Source organism: Megascapheus bottae, chromosome 9 (genome assembly GCF_031878675.1).
Source record: "Megascapheus bottae isolate mThoBot1 chromosome 9, mThoBot2.hap1, whole genome shotgun sequence".
Lineage (NCBI taxonomy): Eukaryota > Metazoa > Chordata > Mammalia > Rodentia > Geomyidae > Megascapheus > Megascapheus bottae.
Window position 1 is genome coordinate 2,670,721 of NC_143517.1, and position 23,409 is coordinate 2,694,129.

General features: G+C 37.2%; 1 pseudogene; it reads right to left on the reverse strand.

Moving 5' to 3' along the window:
• Positions 1 to 21,468: 21,468 nt before the first annotated feature.
• LOC150058693 (calponin-3 pseudogene) lies at positions 21,469 to 22,423 on the reverse strand (annotated as a pseudogene).
• Between the last annotated feature and the right edge of the window lie 986 nt (positions 22,424 to 23,409).

The following is a 23,409-nucleotide window of genomic DNA, read 5'->3' on the forward strand; positions in this document are numbered from 1 at the left end:
TAACATGAGATTTATTTTGAAGAAATTTCCATGGGATACTCAGAATATATCATATTTTAGCACTAAAATTTCATGCTTGGTTTTGGTTTTGGATGAGACTCTTGAGTGATTTACCTATAAATAGGTGTCCTGTATTGAAATCTACTATTATTGTATCTGGACATTTATATTCAGAATGATCTGTTCCATGAAATTGGCTACTTAACAATTCAGTGCATAAATGTTTATAAATGGTGCACTTTATTAACTGGAGTAAAGTGAAATCCTAGAGTTGTTTTGATTTGCATTTCTTTTATGGCCAGAGATGTCGAGCATTTCTTCATGTGTCTATAGGACATTCTTATTTCTTCTTCAGAGAAGAATTTCTTTAAGCCTTTGCCCCATCTTTTAATGAGATGGTTCTTTCTTTGGAGATTAGTTTTGGAGTGATTCACTTTTTTGAGCTGTTCATATATTTTAGATATGAGGCCTTTGTTGTATGGGTAGTGAAGATCTCCCATCCTGTAGGCTTTCTAGTTAGTTTAGTAGCTATGTCCTTTGCAACACGGAAGCTCTGCAGTTTAATGCAGTCCCACTTATACAGCCTTTCTTTGATTTGTTGTGTTTCTGGGTCCTTATTAAGAAAGTTTCAATCTGTGCCAAGGAGACCTAGTGTATCTCCTATTCTTTTTGTAAAGTTTTCAGTGTATCTGCTTTTACCTCGAGGTCTTTGATCCATTTGGAGTTACTCCTGGTTCAGAGTGACATAGAAGGATCCAACTTTTGTTTTCTACAGGTGCTTAACCAGTTCTGCCAGCACCATTTGTTGAAAAGGCTGTCTTTCTTCAATTCTATCTTTTGGCTCCCTTATCTAAGATTAGTTGGCCATTGGTCTGTGGTTTAATATCAGTGTCCTCAGTTCTATTCCATTGGTCTTCAAGCCTGTTCTTGTGCCAGTACCAAGCTGTTTTGGTCACTATAGTACTGTAATAGAGTAAAGTTTGGTATTGAAATTCCTCCTGTGCTGTTCTTTCTGCTAAGAATTGTTTTTGCTATACGGGGTCTTTTATTATTCCATATGAAATTTTGGATTGCTTCTTCTGTTTCTTTAAAGAATGACATTGGGATATTGATGGGTATTGCATTGAATTTGTAGATGGCCCTTAGCAAGATTGCCATTTTCACGATGTTAATTCTTCCATTCTAGGAGCATGGGAGGTTTGTCTATTTCCTCAGTTTTGCTTTAATTTCCTTTTTCAGAGTTTTAAAGTTTTCATCAAAATGCTGGCAGAGTTGTGGCCAGGAGGAATTGCTAATACACTGTTGGTGGGAGTGCAAACTCATTCAACCACTATGGAAAGTAGTATGGTGGTTCCTCAAAAGATTAAACATAGAATTCCCCTATGGCCAGCAATTCCACTACTTGGCATTTACCCAATCATCCAGAAACAAGGACATACTAAATCCACTAGCACAATGATGTTCATTGCAGCATTATTTACCATAGCAACAACATGGAACCAACCCAGATGTCCCTCAGTTGATGAATGGATCAACAAGATGTGGTATTTACACACAATGGAATTATATACTGCCATCAGAAAGACATCACCCCATTTGTAAATAAATGGAAGGACTTAGAAAAATCATATTAAGTGAAGTAAGCCAGACTCAAAGGAACATAGGTTCAATTGTTTCCCTCATTTGCCATAATCAGTAGAAACCTTGGGGTCTCCTAGCAGAGATTTACAATAGAACAAAACCTAGATACATAAGGCCATATAGTATGACACTAAATGAAAGGAGCCATATAATTAGTGATTGTTTTCCTTAATGTAGTATGTTATCTCTCATCTCTTTTGCTGTCCCTTGATTATCTCATATTGTAGTATTTTACCTGGATATCTGATACATTGTATATATGTTTATTTGAAATAGGATAGGGAATGGGGAGAAACAAGATGAGGGACAGGGGTGGGAGGAGGGAAATGAGGAAACACACATGAGAAAAGCTATCAATCTATCAATGTTTGTGAAGTAATGCACCTTCTATCTGGTGAATATAATGTAACCCTTCTATTAATTATAATAAACATATATGAACAAATAAAAGATAATTTAAACAAAAATTATTCCAAGAAATAAAAAATGTTATGAAACATCAAAAAATGGTGTACCTTCTTGATATATTGGTTATTCATTACTGTGTATTGGCTTTCTGTTCATCTTTCAACAAAATTTGCCTTGATTTGTGTTTTGTCTGATATGTGTACAGAAGTTCCTACTTACTTTTAGATCCTATTTGTTCACAATATCATTTTTCCATACTGACAATTTGAGTATTTCAAGTGAGGTATGTTTTCAGAAATAAGCTAACAGTTTCCTGCATACTGATCCAGTCTACATCTTTAATTTAGAGAGAGAAAGCTACATGTGACTAAAATTATTTTTAGGAAATGTGTGCCTAACTTTTCCTTTCTTCATTTTAGATTTTTTTGAAGTTTACTTAATTAAAAATGTTTGAATCACTTTTAAGTTTTTGTTGGTTATCTTTTTTCCTAATGATATTTTTTCCCCATATTTATGGTTTATTTTCTCTATATAGTAATATAGAGAATTCCTTCTATGCATCATTTGCAATGATTTATTAGTAGTTAGGAATTGTTTCAATTGAAGCTTATCACAGACTATATTTTTCCCTGTCTCTTTTTCTCATTGTAGAAAATATACTACTTTAATCATATCTCCACTTCTAGCTTTTTGGTGTCTAATTGTAGATAAAAATTCCATGACGGGGGAACAAAAAGAAGCCCATGGATTTGCTTGATGACTAAAACCTTAATTCTCAGATTGGAATTTCCTGAGTACCTAGAATTATAAGTGTGAATTATAACCACCTACTTCTTTTTTTCCAATCCTGGCTTGGAGTCAGGGCCTGAGCACTGTTCTTGGGCTTTCTTAGTCCTAGAACTCTACCACTAGAGCCATAGTACCACTTCAGCTTTTTTTTTTTCTATGTATGTGGTACCGAGGGATCAAACCCAGGTCTTGGTGCATGCTAGGCAAGCACTCTTCCACTAGGTCAAACCCCTGGCTCTTCTCCTTTAATTTTAAAGGTTAATTTTACTAGATATTTTTAATATTTTCTGAAAACTTTTTTGTTTTAGAGTTTGTATCACATCAGTCTACACTTTCTTGATCTTTAGTTTATTATAAGAAGCCTGTTATAATTTTAATATGTTTGCCTTTGCAAGTGCTTTTCTTAGTTCTTTACTCTCAGCATTTTAGCATAATATGACACAGACAGGTTTCTTTTTTCTGTTCATTCCTAGTTGGGATTGTAAATACCTCATGATTTTGAATGCTCACTTCTTTTTATACACTAGAAGATTTTTCTGCTATAATTTCATTGAACACATTTTCTGTGTGTTTGGTCTGAATCTCTATTTCCTGTTCTATATCAGAAATTTGCCAGTTTGGTATTTTCAACCATGTCATAGAGATTTGGGCTAAAATTGCCAAGATTGTTTCTTCTTTCCTTTAGTGCTGTCAGAGTGAAAACATCTGCAACCTTCTTGTCCCTTTTTAATATTTCCTCCCATACCTGGTGTCATGTATGTTGATGCTTTCTATTGAACTTTTTTTTTCAAAGTAGACTGCAGAAAACTTTATTTCTAGTGAGAGATAAAGACAGGTATTTCATAATGATAACAAAGGAGACTATTCATCCAAAAGATGTAAATCTCAATAAGTACATATAACCTTTTTGCAGTTACTTTGTTTTTTTTTTAATTTTTTGGTCTTTTATAGCTTTTTTTTTTTCCAGAGCCGGAACCCAAACCCAGGGCCTTGCGCTTGCCAGGCAAGGGCGCTTCCACTGAGCCAAGCCCTGACCCCCATATAACTTTTTTGTAGTGAACTCTTCACTCAATAATTTCTTTTTTAAAAAATATTCTCCCAAATTTCTCATCCAAGTTGTTGAAGTTGTCTTTTGGAGTTTGAATGGATATTTTTACTTAATTTGTTTAACTGAGTGTTTTTGAGGGATATTTGTCATTTTTTAAATTAGACTTTTGAATTCTATGGCCTTTCTTTTAAACACTTCAGTGACTTTAGATATAGTTATTGAAGAGTGAAACTTTGAAGGAGTCATGTTTGTCTCTTTTTCATATTTCTTGGGTTTGAAAGTTTCACTTCGTACATCTGTTGAGAAGACTGCTTGTCCCATTTTATTTGGAGCTTATCTTTGTGAGTAACTTCATTTTGGAGGTCATCCTCATTACTACATGAGAAAAGAAAACAAACTACCATAAGAGCAATGACACAAATCAAGCCAAACACAGAAATACAAGTTAATGAAATCCAACTGCTACATCACCAATAAATTAAAAAATACAATGGCAAAAATGTAACAATGATGACTTAGCATAAATGGAACAAAGCAAGAAGCAACTTTAAAGAAAAGGAAAAGAAAGGAAGGAAAATGGAGAATAATGTGAGAAAGGAAGAAAAGGAAAAAGTGATAAAAATTAAAATCACAAAAAGCTAAGAAGATTAATTTAAACTGAACTATTTTTTTAAATAACAGCCTAGTATAAACAATGTTAAAAATACTAAGAAAGTAAACAGTAAAATAACAAGAAACTAAGGAGCATTGGAGAAACTTCTGAGGTATCTGATACTGCTATCTGCCCAATTTGGGCAGGGAGTTGTGTGTAAGGATAAATATTGCATGCTCACTGGAATCTCTTGCAATTCCTATAGTTTGAGTTTGTGCTGTACAAAGGCTAAGGGCTGAAAGGACCCAAAGGCTTTTGTCAGCTATAGGACTACATACAATTTGGCGGCTTTTCTTTGCATACTGGAAGCCACTGCTGAGCTTATGGATCTTTGTAGCCAGAGGTCAGACAAGTTTCCATTAATTTCACAGTTTCTCCAGTTTATGCAAGCTAAAAAAAGTCACTACAACACATCAGAAACTGGGGATGGGACTGGATCCAGCTAAACAGGGAGTTTGGGAATAGGATACCTGAAGATGCTGGGCTCTCTGCCTGCCAGTCAGACTATTTTCAGATCTATCCTACCCAACTACCTAGTAAGATATTAAGGGCTAGGGGATCTAGTACTCTTCTAGATTTTGGGTCAGAGATGTCAGTTCCACTTTTCAGCAAACTACCTATGAAAAGGAAGACAATGTTGGTAGTTGAGTAATTGAGACTTAGACTGAGTTCTCACAGTAGAAATTCTCAGGGAATGAGGCTTACTCCCTGAAATAAGGAATGGAAATACTGATGTCTAAACCATTAATAGCCTGAGCACTAATCATCGTATCAACTTATTCCAGACACTGTGGCAGACTCCATTTTCTCTTGTTTCTTGTAGGGGTTCTCAGAGCTCTTCACACTCAAAATAATGACCCATTTTAAAGATATTAGCTAGCTAAAGTGAAAGGGTAGATTTCTTCTACAATGCTTGACTGCTTCAGGGAGGAGTCCATTTCACACCAAGTCTTTCCACTGGATCAAGTTTTTCAAGAACTAGAAGGTGATCCAGTGGTTTGGATCACAAGTCTGTTGTCACCAGGGCTACCTGACTTTAGTTTGTCATTGGAATTTCAGTTTCCCCTCCTCTCTGTGGGAATTGTGGTTTAGAGCTTCAGACTGCTCTCCATTTTTCTTCGAGAAGCTTTTCCATCTTTTTGTACTTTTTTACCCTTTCTGTCACTACTTTTATGGTTTCTGATGCTCATCTTTTCTTCCCTTTTGCCTTTTGGATCTCTCCTTTGTTATATTAGCACATTCGTTGAATGAATTCTTCATATGTCTTCAGTGCGGATGAATTTATTTTATTTATTTTATTTTATTTTATTTTATGTTTGCCAGTCCTGGGCTTGAGCTCAGGGCCTGAGCACTGTCCCTGGACTTTCTCAAGGCTAGAGATCTACCACTTGAGCCTCAGCACCACTTCCGGCTTTTTTTCTATGTTTGTGGTACCGAGGAATAGAACCCGGGTCTTCATGCATGCTAGGCAAGCACTGTAACCACTAGGCCAAACTCCCGGCTCAGTGCGGATGAATTTAATATGCCATTTTACCCCATACCCTCTGCACTCTTATTTTTATTTATTTATTTATTTTTTGCCAGTCCTGGGCTTGAGCTCAGGGCCTGAGCACTGTCCCTGGACTTTCTCAAGGCTAGAGATCTACCACTTGAGCCTCAGCACCACTTCCAGCTTTTTTCTATGTATGTGGTATGGAGGAATGGAACCTGGGTCTTCATGCGTGCTAGGCAAGCACTTTAACCACTCGGCCAAACTCCCGGCCCTGCACTCTTATTTTTAAATGAGGCAATTTTCTCTTTTCTATGCCTTAAGGTCAAAGCTAATCCTGTTTTGCACAAAAAAATCTCATTGCTATTCAAGGAAGTATAAAACTCTAGTTTTATGCTTATAAAACTATAAAAAATATAGAAGTCCCAGTGCACTGTCAAAGTCAGATTTTTATACTTTGTTATCATAAATAATATTGAAATATTTTTTGACTGAAATATAATTAAATTCATTGATGCATATAAAATTATGTATGATTATTAAAAGACCTCATGGTCTTAATCCTTAATGTCAAAGGATTTTTTTGTGGGGTGGGTGTCAAAACAATCCTCATATTCTTACTCTGTGTGACTTACAATCATACATTTGCTTCTCAAAGGAGTGGCAATGCCACCAAATTCATTATACTGATAAAGTGAGTGACTTAAATGATAAATTGCATTCCTTTTTTCTCACACTATAAAGGATAATGGTCTTCAGGTTCTTAGTATACACACAATCACAGGTTCTTGAGATTCACAAAACAGAAAGCATTTCAGGTTACCTTACAAACAGGAGAGTCTCATGAGATGGAAGTTTTAGAAAAATGTATTATAATTTATCAGAGTAACATAGGAAAAAGTAAAGAAGAGAGAAAATTTACATGTTCCCCATGCAGGAAGAGAAGTGAATTTCAAAATAGAAGTTCTTTCTGTAGTCTGATACCTTTTCAGCTAGGATAATAGCTGGTCACTAGTGAAATGGGTTAAAAAAATTACCATACAAATGGCAGAATTAGTTGCTAACCTCAAACATTCCTGACACTGAACGAGTGCGTAGGACTAGGAAGGAAAGAGGAAGTAACCATGACAAAAGAATGCGAAACTAAAGACAAACAATAATTTCTTGACCTCACAATCTTAAAGTATATGAAAACCAACTGGAAAGCTATTTTCCTCTTCTATTACAAGCCCAACCTCTATAAAGAGAACTGTGGCCGAGACAGCTGAAATGAGCTGAAATGCTATCTTTCTGTAGCATATCTACTCCACGTGCCTTCTTTCTCTTCCATATTACTTTACTAGTTTACTAGTAAACTTTTCTATCAGTTTTTTATGATCTTGTCTTGCTGGAGTTCTTTGCATGAAATGAGATGATCTTTATGGTTTCAAATACTATGTTGGCCAGGAAATCAGGAATTAAGTATGTCTTTTCTGACTTGAACTAATGTTACAGTTGCATGAGCAATTGCTACCACTTAGACATTATATGAGTGGATAAAATAAGTGAGGACTACCGTAAAAGCCTTTGGGATCTCCTTTTGCCAGGCATGACTTTTATTTCCCATATATTTCCACCTTAACAGAGCTTCTATATCTTTTTTTCCATATATTTTTATTGTAATTAATTGAAGGGTTACATTATTTTCAGCACATAGAAGGTGCATTACTTCACAAACATTGAGACCCTTTTCAATGTCATGGTCCACATTTCCCTCCACCCCCCACTCATCTTGATTTCCCCTCTTCCCTATCCAATTTAAAATAACCAATTAAGTATATATAAAATATATCAAATAATAAGGTGAAATATTGAAATAATACGAGATAACCAAGGGACAGCAAAAGAGATGAAATATAACATAGTACATTAGAGACATCAATCAATCATTACACGGATTTTGTTTCTATATCCTGGAGGTCCTAACATTTAGTGTCATACTATATGGCCTTATATGTCTAGATTTTGTTAGATTGTAAATCTTTGCGAGGAGAGCCCAAGGTTTCTACTGATTATGACAAATGAGGGAAACCTTTGAGTCTGGATTCACTTAATATGATTTTTCTAAGACTTTCCATTTCCTTACAAATGGAACGATGTCATTCTTTCTGGTAGGAGCATAGAATTCCATTGTGTATAAATACCACATCTTGTTGACCCACTTGTCACCTGAGGGACATCTGGGTTGGTTTCATATCTTTGCTATGGTTAATAGTGCTGCAATGAACATTGTTGTGCTAGTGGATTCAATATGTCCCTATTTCTGGAGGATTAGGTAAATGCCAAGTAGTGGAATTGCTGGGTCATAGGGGAGCTCTATGTTTAGTCTTTTGAGGAACTGTCATACTGCTTTCCATAGTGGTTTGCACTCCCACCAAAAGTGTAATAGTGAATCTCCTGGCTACATCTCCTCCAGCAACTGTCGTTATTGGATTTCTTGATCCTGGCCATTCTAACTGGAGTGAGGGGGAATCTTAGAGTTGTTTCAATTTGCATTTCTTTTATGGCCAGAGATGTTGAGCATTTCTTCATGTGTCTACAGGCCATTTTTATTTCTTCTTCAGAGAAGACTCTCTTTAAGTTTTGGTCCACCTTTTAATGGGATGATTGTTTCTTTGGAGATTTGTTTTGGAGTGATTCAGTTTTTTGAGCTGTTGATAAAGTTTAGATAGGAAGACTTTGTCCATTGTAAGGTTAGTGAAGATCTTCTCCCACTCTGTAGGCTTTCTAATTAATTTACTGGCTATGTCCTTTGCCATAAAGAAGCTCTGCAGTTTAATGCAGTTCCACTTATCCAGGTTTCTTTGATTTGTTGTGTTTCTTGGCCATTATAAAGAAAGATTCAACCTGTGCCAAGGAGATCTAGTGTATCTCTTATTTCTTGGTCTTTGATCCATTTGAAGTTAATCCTAGTAAAGGGTGACAAAGAAAGATTCAAACAGTTTTCTGCAGGTGCTTAACCAGTTCTGCCAGCACCATTTGTTGAAGAGGCTGTCTTTCTTCCATTCTATTTTTTTGGCTCCCTTATCAACTATTAAGTGGCTATAGGTCTGTGGTTTAATATCTGGGTCTTCATTGGTTTACAGGCCTGTTCTTGTGCCAGTACCAAGCTGTTTTGGTCACTATAGCTCTGTAATAGAGTCTAAAGTTTGGTATTGAAATTCCTCCTGCGCTGTTCTTTCTGCTAAGAATTGTTTTTGCTATACAGGGTCTTTTATTATTCCATATGAAATTTTGGATTGCCTCTTCTATTACTTTAAAGAATGACATTGTGATATTGATGGGTATTGCATTTAATTTTACATGGCCCTTGGCAAGATTACCATTTTCAGATGTTGATTCTTCCAATACAGGAGCATGGAAGGTTTTTCCTTTTCCTCAGTTCTGCTTTAATTTCCTTTTTCAGGGTGTTAAAGTTTTCATCAAAAAGGTCCTTTACATTCTTAGTTAATTCCTCTGTACTTTATTTTCTTTGCAAAAGGAGTCACTTCCTTGATTGTTGCCCCGTTCCTCTCACTGATGGCATAGGAAGGCAGTTGATTTTTGAGGGTTAATTTTATACCTTGCTACCTTGCCAAAGTTTTGAATCAGCCCAAGGAGCTTGGGAGTGGAGTCTATAGGGTTCTTTAAATACGGGATCATGTCATCTGCAAAGAGGAAAAGTTTCACTTCCTCTTTCCCTATTTGGATCCCCTTTATCTTTGCTTCTTGCCTTATTGCTCTGGCTAGGAATTCTAATACTATGTTAAAGAGGAGTGGAGAGAGTGTACATCCTTGTCTCTTTCCTGAGACAAGGAATGGCTTTAGCTTTTCGCCATTAACTATAATGCTAGCTGTGAGTTTGTCACACATAGCCTTTATTATGCTGAGGAATGTTCCATGGATTCCTAGTTTCTCCAGAGCTTTTAACTTAAAGGGGTGTTGGATCTTGTCAAATGCCTTTTCTGCATCTATTGAGACAATCATGTGATTGATTTTTGTCTTTGCTCCTGTTGATGTGTTGAATTATATTAATTGATTATCATATGTTGAACCAGCTTTGCCTCCCTGTGATGAATCCTGTTTGATCATAGTGTGTGATTTTTTAAATAATTTTTATTGTGATTAATAGAAGGGATACAGTATATTCACCAGATAGAAGGTGCATAACTTCACAAACATTGATACCCTTTCTCATGACATGGTCCCCATTTCCCTCCCACCCTCCTTCCACTTATCCTGATTTCCCTCCTTCCCTATCCAATTTCAAATAACCAATTAAGCACATATAAAATATACCAGATAACAAGGTGAAAAATTGTAACAATATGAGATAACCAGGGGATGGCAAAAGAGATGAGTGATAACATAGTTCATTAAGGACCACAGTCACTCATTATATGGCTTTTGTTTCCTTATCCTGGAGGTCCTTACATTTAGTGTCGTACGATTTGGACTAATGTCTCTAGATTTTGTTCTATTGTAAATCTCTGCTAGGAGAATTCACGGTTTCTACTGATTATGACAAATGAGGGAGACTATTGGGCCTATGTTCCTTTGAGTCTGGCTTACTTCAGTGTGTGATTTTTTTTGATGAGTTGTTAAAGACGGTTGGCCAGTGTTCTATTGAGAAGATTTGCATCAATATTCATCAAAAAAAATGGGTCTATAGTTCTCTTTCTTTGATGAATCTCTGTCTGGTTTGGGGATGAGGGTTATACCGGTTTCGCAGAATGAGTTTGGCAAAGTGCCTTCGTTTTGAATTTGGTTGAAAAGCTTGAGGAATATTGGTGTGAGCTCTGCTTTGAAGATCTTATAGAATTCAGCTGTGAATCCATCTGGCCCTGGGCTTTTCTTAGATGGAAGGTCTCTTATTGCCATTTCTCTTTCAGTGCTTGAAATAGGTCTGTTTAGTTGGATTAGGTCTTCTTGGTTCAGTGTGGGTGTGTTAATATTGGCTAGAAATTCATCCATTTCTTCTAGATTCTCAAATTTGTTGGCAGAAAGGTATGAAAAGTATTCCCTCATGATGCTCTGGATCTTGGTAATTGCTGCCTTGATATTGCCATTCTCGTCTGTGATTTTGTTTATTTGGGTGTGCTCCCTTGTTTTTGGTAAGGTTTGCTAAGGGTCTGTCAATTTTGTTAATTTTTTCAAAGAACAAACTCCTTGTTTTGTTGATTCTTTCTATAGTTTTTTTGGACTCCAATTCATTTAATTTTGCTTTGATTTTAATAATTTGCTTCCTTCTACTGGGATTAGGGTGGGTTTGTTGCTCTTTTTACAGGAGCTTAAGGTGACACATTAAATTGTTGGTTTGTGATTTTTCCAATTTGTTATTGTAGGCACTCACAGCTATGAATTTTACTCTGAGTATTTCCTTTGCTGTGTCCTAAAGGAACTGGTATTTTGTGTGCTACTTTTTGTTAAATTTCATAAACTGCTGAATTTTTGATCTGATCTCCATGATGACCCACTGGTGATTCAACCATGTGTTGTTCAATCTCCATGAATTATAGGGTTTTCATTGGTGGAGATTGGTGTTCAGTTCCAATATGATGCCCTTGTAGCCTGAGAGAATGCAGGGAATAATTTCAGTGTTTCAGACTCTGCCCAGGTTTGTTTTATGCCCTAAAATGTGGTCTATTTTGGAAAATGTTCCATGTGCTGCTGAAAAAATGTATATTGTGTTGTTGCTGGGTGGAATAATCTGCAGATGTCTGTTAGATCTAGTTGGTCTACACAGTTGTTCAATTCTGAGGTTTCTCTGTTGAGTTTTTGCCTGGTTGATCTGTCCATACGTGAGAGTGGTGTGTTAGTGGCACCAACAATCACTGTGTTTTGATCTATGTGTGGTTTCAGTGAAAGTAAAGTTTGCTTGATGAACTTTGGTGCTCCAGGATTAGGTGTGTAGATATTTAGGATTATTATGTCCTCCTGGAGGAGAGATCCCTTTATTAGTATGTAATAACCTTCTTTGTCTTTTCTCGCTAATTGTAGTTTGAAGTCTATTTTATCTGATATGAGGATGGCAACTCCAGCCTGTTTATGGGGGCCATTAACTTGATAAACTTTATTCCAACCTCTCAGTTTCAAAACCTGTTTGTTCTCTTGGGCAAGATGTATCTCTTGAAGACAGCAGAAAGGTGGATCTTGCTTTTTGATCCAACTCGACAGTCTATGGTGTTTAATTGGTGAGTTAAGTCCATTCATATTGAGAGTTAGGATTGAAAAATGTTTAATAGTTCATGCCCTTTTAAAAAGCTTTCATTAAGGCCTGTGGCTTGACAGTTCTTGCGGACCTAGAGTATAATTGAACACCTAGATATACAGTATTGCTCAACAACCATCAACTGTAGATCCATGCATTATAAGAGTGGAACATGAACAGAGGACCAGAGATAGAAAAAATAGTATGTAGGACAAGAGGGGAGGTAAGAAAAGTGTAAGGTTAATATAGTAATGAAGAAAAGGGATAGCATAAAGATAACTAACCTAAGGTGATAGAACAGTAAAATAGTTGAGTGCAAAGTTTAGAAGGTATAAGATAAAAATTATGAAAATAAGAAGAATAAGCAGAATATATAGAGAAAAGAGGAAGGTACATATAGGAGAGTTCAATGATAAAAAATTTAAAAAGAAAAAAGGTGGGGGGAGATCCCACACCATTTTGAGTTCTTAGACAAGAAATGCTAGGATTAAGAACCAACAGATTGAAAAGCAGGTGACTGTATCAATATACATACCATTTTTATCCAGTCTGTACCCAGTGCTGTCACTATGTTTCTAGGAATGACCACAATGGCAGAAGGAATGTGGGACAAGAAAAAAAAAAAAAGGAAAGAGTCATAACATTGAAAAAAAAAAGGTGTAGGTAAAATGGCAAAAAAAATAAGAACACATAAAAATGCAAATGGGAAAGGGTAGAAAAAGAAAAAAAAAGCACAAAAAAGGGGATATTCTTCAGGCTCTTTTTTTGGGGGGAGCAGGATTGGAAACTTGTGTCTCCACTAAATGAGGATTCAAACACTTCAGAAAGTCTTTTCTCTCATGATTTGGCTTTGAGGTTTTTCTGATCAGTTTGCTTCATTGGGCAGAAAAAAAAAAAAAAGAAACTGGAACAGTCACAAGTGGCTTTATTTACCAGGACTGTGGCCGGCCCTGTGGCCTGCCCAGGGGGAAGAACTTCCGCTAACCCCGTGGGGGGGGGGGACTTCTGGCTAAGCTGCCTCTGGGAAATCCTTTGCCCTTTTGAATGATGGCGCTGCCAGCACCACCTCTCAGGTTCCAGTTGGTTTGGCAGGGTCTTTGCCAGCAGTCAAGATGGCGCTGCTCTCAGCTGGTGGGGGAGGGGCTCCCTCCCAATGCCTTTCTGCGAGCAGAAGTGGAAACTTCTCCTTGGAGGTACTCACAAATTGATGGATTCTCCAGTTCTGTGAAGCTGGCAGGTCAGTGCACAGCCGGGTGATGGCTCTGGGCTCGCACAGGCTCTGTGTGGCTCTGTCTGCAGCCGGCGGGTCTGCGCTACTGAGAAGCACTGTCTGCTCAGGTTCGGAAGAGAGGCTTTGTCTCTGCAGCTGCTCTGAGAGGCTGGCTCTGCTCCATGCTGTCTTATTGCATCAGTTTTCTGCCTTATTCCCCTCTGATTGAGAGCTCTATGGTGCTATAGCTTACTTAGGATTGATCTTTGGGTATGAACTTTCCCCTATGATGCTAGAACTGGTATCTTGGCTAGAGCTCAGAAAGACTCACACTGAACTGCCGCCATCTTCTGCTGATCTTTCCTCTGGAAACAATTTCAAACAAGAGGACAAAGGCCTCGTTATGGTCCCCTATTTATTTATTTTTATTGGCCAGTCCTGGGGCTTGAACTCTGGGCTTTAGCACTGTCCTCCGGAGTTACTTTGTGCTCAAGGCTGGCACTCTACCACTGAAACCACAGTGCTATTTCCCTCGTGTGTTTGTGTGTGTGTGTGTGTGTGTGTGTGTGTGTGTGTGTGTGTGTGTTTGATTAATTGAGATAAGAGTCTCACAGACTTCCCTGCCCAGGCTGCCATTGAATCATGACTCTCAGATCTCAGCCTCCTAAGTAGCTAGAATTATAAGCATGAGGACCAGACACTTCCTTGTTTCCCCTATTCTTGTAGTTCAACATTTAAAGTAGGCTGTAGAATGCTTTTGAGGTTCTTTTTTGTTAATTTAAGTTTTATTGCAAAAGTTATGTACAGAAGAGTTACGGTTATATAAAGGTAATAAGTATGTTTCTATTTGAACAGTGCTACCTCTTCCTCATCCCCCTCCCACCCCGTAGCCCCCTTCCTCCTGCTAAGCTGTAAATTTTACTTCCAACACAGTGTGGAGGGAATTGACTGCCGAATTGGATTATTCTTTGTTCCATTGTTTTTGTGATTCCCTGGTCTCCTGGCCAAATCAGACAGACTTATATATAAGACAAAGAATACAGAAATAATAATAATAAAAAAGTGATAAAGGGGACTAAACCAATGGAAAAAAAGAAGGAAGAAAGAAATAACTGAAGAAAGTAAATTAAAAAGCCTGTTTCCAATTTTTCCCCTGGTCAAACATGGTTACTTGCTTCTATGTTTTTCTCCCACTTTTCCTACCCCCACCGAAATTATGAAGTTTGTTTCCAACATATTGTCATGTGAGTATCACTGTTGCATTGATTCACCCTTTGTCCTTTAGCTCTCCATTTTGTGGGTCACCATTTCTTATCTAGTTCAAATAATCATATGCATGTACGTATAGATAATACATCTGGTACAAAAATAAGATAGAGTGACAACAGGAATTAAGTCATGTTGGGGGAGGGGAGAAGGCAAAAAGAAATAACTTGGAGCTCATTTTAATGTGTAGCATGTGTATTATGTACATCTTTACATAGCTATTGAGCCATTTTGATCCTCCTCTAAAAATATCATCTTTATTCTCAGTGTGTGAATGTTTAGGTTGCTTTTTATTTAATCATGTCTAAGTGAAATTATTAGTCATTTAGTATCCATTGGATTAATTTGTAGATTTATAGACATATTCTAATCATTGCAAATGAGGGAAACTATACAGCCTATGCTTCTTTGGGTCTGACTTACTTTGTGTACTATAATTTTTTACCAAGTCTTTCCATTTCCTTATGAATGAGGAAATGTCATTCTTTGTAATAGAAGCATAGGATTCCATTGTGTATAATAGCATAGAATTCCATTCTGCCAGGACTGGATCAAGAAAATGTGGTTGTAGAATTTTTAGTTTATTTTCTGGTTTTAATACCAATATATGTAATTAAAAAGTAACAATTTCCTTATCACCTCACCTGTCTATATTGGCTTACATGAAATATCCTTAAGGCTATGCTTTCTTTAAAAAATAAAGTTGTGAATGTATACTTCTCTTAATATCTTTATTATTTAGGATATTTGATTCAGTAGAAATGGTTTGAAAAATATTGAGTGAATTTTAGCAGCTACATAAAACTCATACTGTTACAAAAAAGTGAAAATTCCTTTGTGCTTATTTTTTTCCAACAGGACTCATTTGGCCCTCTTAGGTAATTCAGTTTAGGAAGAAAAATATCGGAAGTGAATTCACAAAGCACCAGTGAAATTTCCAGTAGTTCCATTTGAATTTATCCTTTGGGCAAATCAAATTATGATTATGAGCATTGGGATTCAAAATGTCACGGAAAGTAATCATAGTTGAACTAATGAAAGGAAATCACATGTAATATTACAGAATGTCAAAACATTATTTATAAGATTATAATTCTGCTGCCACTAAAGATCTATGTGTTGAAGTGAAGTTTCCACAGCTTCTTGTTTGGCTAATACTTGGCTTCTGTGTGTAGTTTCTGAGCAACCTTCATCATTGACTCAGCCTTTTATGATGGTATTCTCAGTACATGCTGTAAGAAAATTTTCAATAGTCATGATAATACATAATACTTACATGTCTATAGAACAATACCAGTTACACAGAAATTACAATGGAAAAAAAGCTCTTCTGATATAATCATTACAATAATTTATCTCTCAGTTACCATTAGCCTCAGTAGTTGGTTTAATATGTTATGATCTCAGGGAATATGATGAAAGAAGCAATTTCATAGGCTTGGGATAATAGCTTTAGACATTATGAAAAGATTATTCTACATTCTTGTTTCTCTAATTTTTATTAATCATTTAAACATTATTCTGCTTTGATAATAACATACACTTTAACATACCTTATCTAACATATTCAGTGGTAGATCTTGTTTATTTATATTTATACTTATTAAACTTTCTAAGAAAATAATGTTTTAAAAATCCTTAATTCCCAATTGATAGACAGTAGTCTCTCTGCCGGCATTTCTGACCTTAATACCAACTATAATTAAATGTGTATGTATGATTTTACATAGGTAGATGTAAGAAATAAAACATAGAAAAACAAGCAGAATAGTAGAATAAAAAATTCAATAACTTGATGTATTGAATTAATAATTTAGAACACTAATAAGTTACTGTGAACAGTATCAAACACCACAGAAGTATTTTTTAAAGAACTCTAAATCTTGGGTCTCATTTAAATATCCTCCATTATTCCTCATCTCCCTCCCCCACTGGATTCTTCTTACTCTTGACTGGAAGTTTGGAGGTCATCTTATGGAAATCAGTAAAAAGGAGCAAATTTAGATTGAACATGACTGTAATATGTAAAATATTCTGTGCATATATATATATATATACACAAACACACACATATATGCCAGTACTAGGGTTTGAACTCAGTGTCTTTCATCTGCTAGACTGATATGCCTCCAGCTTATTTTTTACTGGCTGGAATGGAATCTCCTAGAATTTTCTACCTGAGCTGACCTTGAAACACACTTCTCTGGATCTAAATTTTTTAGTGACTAGAATTACAGGTCTGAGCCACAAACTCTCAGTGCTATCTTATTTTTTGAGGGGGGGCGGTTGCCAGTCTGGGGCTTGAACTCAGGGCCTGAGCACTCTCCTTGGGCTTTCTCAAGGCTAGAGATCTACCACTTGAGCCCATTTCTGACTTTTATTATATTTATATATATGTATATGTATGTATATATACATACATATGTATACATATATATATAAATATACATATGGTACCGAGGATCTTTGTGCATGCTAGACAAGCACTCTACAAGTAGGCCAAATTCCCAGCCTACAATCTTATTTTTATTAGTCAAAGTTACTGTAGTTCTTTTAGTCAATCACTTTTTGTTTTAATACTTCACTGGTTTTTAACACATTGTTTTATACTGACACTGGGGTTTGAATTCAGGGTGTTGATTTGTTGGTTTGTTTTTTCTGCTCATAGTCATTACTCTCCCACTTGAACCAGACCCTATTTCCAGATTTTTGTTCTTTAATTGGAGATAAGAATTTTGTAGTTTTCTGCCCAGGCTGACTTTGAATAGTGATCCTGAGGCATGAGCCAGCAGTACACAGCTTTAACACATTTTTAATACTTTTATTTTCAAAAGCATTTCACTTTTTGTATATTTATTCATTGTCAGTTAATTTTTCATGCTTCTCAAAAACTCTTGTAACATGGTACTATTAAATTTAATGGCTTGACTATGCCAGTGAATTTGTTTCCAACACTAACAGCTTCTGCTCTCTGAAACTCCACATCTCCTTGTAACTGATAGAAGAAGAACGTAGGAAATTAATCATCAATTTCTACAAAGTAGAACAGTATCGGAATGCTAGGATATTGGTGAACAAGCCATTGAATTTCACAGTTTGCCATCTGGTTCTCAAATATATTCTGTGCACTTTACAACTTATTAGCAATCATTCCTCATAATCTTAAAAATCAACTATATGCTAATTTACAAGTAAGAAAAGTTATCTAACCAAATGAGAAATAAAGCCCACAAGATCGGAAAGATAAAGGTTATAAACAGAGCATGCTTATACCACGAGTACTCCCCTTATTTACCTTGAGGAAACTAAGCTTCAGGCAAAGAAATAGGAAAATATTGTATTTGGAATGTGGACACAGGTGGCTTCAGGGTCCTGAGACAATAATGGTGGTGGCTTTGTAGGAGAAGTCACCCTATATGAATATCCAGGAGAGTATATCTGGCTTTTTCAATGATGCTATGTGAAAAGCAATAATTAAGCAAGAAAGTGCTTGGATGACCACAACCTGACCTTCTGAAATTGTTGTAAGGTAAGATATAAGGTTAGTATATTGTGAGTTCAGAGCCCACTTCCTGAAGGCTGCACGGACCAGAGGGCTGTCTAATGCCTGATATGCTCTTTACATATTTGAATACTCAGCCAGTTACTATCTAACGTTCATTTTCATGACTCACAGGCTGTAGCAAGGCACATTCCATTGAATCGGTTTTTACTTTGAGATGAAGAATAACTTAAATATTGAGTCATGTTTATCACAGTAAGAAGTTTTATGAATAGCTTTTAAAATCAAAAGTGTAACACATGATTCTAAAATTGAATGCCAATTTATTTCTTGGTAAAGATTGATGTTTTTATCCTTCATCTATATTTGATTTTTTAAATTTTATTTTATTGTTGGGGTGATGTATAGTTACATTCATCAGCTAGTGGGTATATTACTTCTTGAACATTGTTGCCCCCTTCCATGTTTTTCTCCAATTTTCCCTCCTTTTATCCCCTCCCATTCATCTTGATTTTTTTTCTTATCTCCCATTTTGAAATACACAAATAAATGTATACATAATATACCAGATCAGATACAGTAACAGTATGAGATAAACCTTAAGGGGAAAAGAAGAAAAAAGAAATAGCTTCACATAGTACATTAAGAACAACAATCACAAAGATAAAATTCTTGTTTCCATATCCTGGAGTTCATTTCGCTTAACCTCATCCTGTATGGAAATATGTACTTAGTGTTTGAGCTAGTATTTCATCTATATTTTATTTTAAAGTTTTGGTCTAGGCACGGATAAAATTTCTTTACACACAAAGTTATCATGCTCAAACCTTTTTACAATAAAACATTGTGAATCTTTCATTTACTACAAAAGTATATATGTAGCTAGGCCCTGGGGATTCATATATTTAATTCTAACTATGCAAAAGGGTGGGATCTGAAAACTGTAGCTCAAAGTCTGGGCAGAAAATTCCATGAGACAATTAACAAGCAAAAAGTTGGAAATGTAAGTGTGGTTCAAGTGGTAAAGTGCCAGCCTTGTGCAGCTAAAACACAGTGTCCGGGATGAGTTCAACACTACTAGAACAATGTATGTAATTATGTATATGCTTATTTTTAGATGCCACATACATATGTATGCTATAACATATATGTGTACATATTCTTTGCTGTAACCTAACTTCATGTTTTTTCATAACTGAATAAAAGTAATATCCAATCTAGCTACATCTAGTAGTCAATAAACCAAACTGCAAATTTTTATTTATGTCTTTACTGAATGATTCCATTGATCCCACAGAGGTAAAAAAAAATCACATATAAATCATAGATCAGTAAATAAATAATAAGTAATCTTGAAGTAAAGTAATGATTTAAGTGCACATTATGTGATAATTCATATTGTAAAGACAAAAATGAATTTTCAGTGCATTGATAAACTATGACAAAATGATGTGTTTGCTGTGTAGTAAGGTGTAATATTCACTGGGTACAGGTTAACATGTCTTAAACTTTCATGCTCATTGTTCTCTGTGTTGTAATAACTCTACAGTCAGGTACAGGATATCCTATACTCCAGTGTGCTGACGTAGTGGACAAACTGCTGGTCATTTTTTTTGGGGGGGGGGGTCGGTCATGGAGCTTGAATGCTGGGCCTTGAGCGCTGTCTCTAGCTCTTCAGCTCAAGGCAACCACCCTACCCCTTGAGTCACAGACCCACTTCCGGTTTTCTAGTGGTTAATTGGAGATAAGAGTCTCACTGACTTTAGTGCCTGGGCTGGCTTTGAACCACAATGTTCAGATCGCAGCCTCCTTAGTACCTAAGATTACAGATGGCTCTGGTCACTTTTTGTGCTATCTATGAGCTCCACTCAGGGCAAATGCAGCTGTTCAGTTCTGGCCCCTGTTACTGAAGTGCCATACCCTGGCCCTTTTTAATGGTGACACTTAGTGTCTCTCTGATCCTTTTGCTTCCTAACCAGCAACTCCCCAAAGACCTTCAACACTATGCTTGTCTTTGATTCTAATAGTTAAATTCCTAAATTTTAATGGGGCTTGGGTCATGGAGTGAGTCTTTGTTGTGACCCACATTTCACAAGCTCATCCAACCTGCTTGAGTTAGACTTGCCACAATACAATTAATATTTTATAGGGCTATTTAGTGGACAACTTATATAACACATGTACAGAAAAAAAGAGTTTATACAACCGTGCTTCTTTCATTTCTCTACTACATTCTATGTCTCTTTTCTCTCCCTTAATCACTTTCCACAGCCATAGTAGTTATACACTTTTCATGTACCTCATCTTTTTCCAACCACAGGTAGTGCCCAAACACACCTCCTTAGAGGCTGTCCTGGTCCCCCTCTCTAATGAACCTCCCCACCTCACTCACATTGTGAGCTAGTTGTTACTATCTGTTAGCAATAATCCCTCTGTTTTCATACTGACTTTGTGCTAGTTATAGTGCCTGTATATTCACAGAGGATGGTACTTGTTCTATGTCTACTGTGTAGCCAGTGGCTCAACAATATTAGACATAGAGGAAGTGCCATCAGTAATAACAGCAAAAAGGCAGAGATAGAGGGGAAAATGAAAGGAGGGAAGGAGAATAAAAAGGAGGATGAGACACAATGAAGAGGGAGGGGGTAGTAAGGAAGTAAGAGAACTGGATGGGGAGAGAGAGACATCTTCTTTTTTTTGCACACCGTTCACAGCTTTATTAAAAATCAGCAAACAATACTGTAGACATAGATATGAAAATTTCTAAAATGTTGCGTCTTAGATTTAGTTGGCAAAGGCCACATGTAGGAACAAACGAGTTTAGTCTTCGATGTAGAAACCAGATCTGCTAAACTGTAAAAGCAAAACAAAAAACAAAAAACCCAACACACTTTCCTATTGTTTGAAAATACCAGTTTAAGTGTAAGATCGTAAAAACGCATAGGTCTTTAATGAAAGAAATGGCTGGAATACAAGAGTATTCCCCTTTCACAGTATTTCTTTTCACTTCATTTGCAGGTTATTGGCTAGGCTGTAGGATCTAACTGTTACAGCACTAAAAGGCAACTATTTAGGGAAGAGGCAGAAAAAGGAAAAAGGAATGTATGTAAGGCACTTAAAAAAAAGGTACGAGAAGCATAATAGTGTTTTAGGAAGACAAGATAAAAATTACCCAGGCTAGTTTGGTTCTCACTGGATGAAATCAATGCACTGATACTGGGTGCCTCTGTGACTCTAATAAACCATGCCTTGGTCGCCATATTGGTAATCCCTTGGGTAGTCATCTTGGTACTTTTCTGATAATCACTCTCACTGATTTCTGACCCACTCGTTCCCCTGCCTTGACTTCCATTGTGAATGATGGGTTCTGTGGGGCGGTGCAGAACATGGGGTCATACACTTGCCGCCCAAACCCATACACACTCACTCCTCTCTCAGAAGCAACTTTGTTGGTCCCCATCTGCCAGGAAATGGTCGCGTTGTCCACTGGTTGTAATGTCAGCTTCTGATCATAGATATCTCGTCTGGTGCCTGGAACTGACATCCCCACCTGGCTGGCTCCCTTGTTGGCGCCCATCTGCAGACTAATCGTGGTCTGGTCAAAGGGTTTGTCAGCCTGCATCTTGGGATCATAAAGATGCCGCAGTGTCCTGAAGGCCGTCATGCTGCCACATTTGTTGGTGCTCATCTGCAAACCAATTACACTTTGGCCAGCCTTTAATTTTCCTTCATCAGAACGTCTTGTTTGTTTCTCTGCATATTTGACCCCAGTGTCGCTGGCTGTATGGAATCCTTTAGTTTTAGCCAGCCCTGCCAGTGCCACCAGTGTCGTCTGAACCTGGGTCATGTTTCCAGTCTCAAAAAGATCGTTTGCTTCAATTATGTCCTGTGGCTTCATACCATAAGCCTGGATAGCTTTAATGAAGTTGCCAATATTCTCCAACTGAGGCCAGTTTGTTGAGGACTCGTTGACCTTCTTCACAGAGCCAGGCTGTAGCTTGTTTATGAGTTCGCAGAGGATGATGCTGTCCTTGAGGCGCAGGTGGAAGTTGGTCCCGATGCTCATGCCTGTCACCCCTTCTGTCCAGTTGCGAAAATCTTCTTCTGCCAGGTGATCATACTTGGAAGCAGTCTTGTTTTTTACCTCGGCCTAGAGCTCGTAGGAGGGGCCCTTGTTGAAGTGGGTCATGGTGCCCGGAAGAGGCTGCGCTGGGGTTCGGGAATCCCTCGCACTTGGTGTCCCTGCTCCTGGCCCCTAAGGGTGACAGCGCGGGAGAGATTCGGAGCTGGTTCCCTGCACTGTGCAGTAGCAGCCCAGGCGCGATGGAGAGGCGCGGTGCCTGGGCAACTTGGTTCTCGGGGTCCCATGGAGGCTCGGGTCGGCTCCGAAGAGACGCGCTGGCTGCCGCGCCCGTCCCGCGCTCCGCAAGCCGAGCGACATCTTCTTACATTTAACATGGCCTGTATTTTTCCCATGCTAGTCTTATGTAGTTCCTTAGCAGTTTAAACTTAGACAAATAACTTGTTCAGATATTAGTCTTTATTTCGCATACAGAAATAGATGAAAATAACTGAAAAGATTTTCCTCCAAATGACTAAATCGTCAGCACTCTGAGCTTCCCTGTCCTACAGTATGTGGCAGAATTAGTACTGCTCCTTACATAAATTCTTCCTGAATGCAACCTCTGGTGAAGGTTTGATGAGGTAAACAAGGGATTTCATGTCAACCTATTAGGTGGAAATAAATTTAAATTCAATTAAGGGAGAACTATCTCAACCTTTTCCTTAAGCGTTACAGAGGAAATCTATATCTATTAACCTCTACAACCAGTTACTTCTCAGAAGATCTTGTTTCAAACAGTCACATATACAGCTAACAAAAATACAATTACTTGGTGTGGACTCTCCGTTTTCTCAGGAGAGAAATGCCAAAGGATGTCTAAGAAATACGTGATTTATGGAGAAAGACGATGAGAGTCACAACATGGGGTCCTACATACTTTAGTTTCTTCATCTCTAAAGCAGAAGCAAAATATCCCTTATCTCATATAATTATTATAGTTATAAGAAGTTACTATGTAAGTCTGTCTGCTTTCTGTTACTGTAATAGATACCCAAGATCATTAGCTTATTAAAGACAATTTTGGCTCACAGTTTGGTGTTTTACTCTATTGT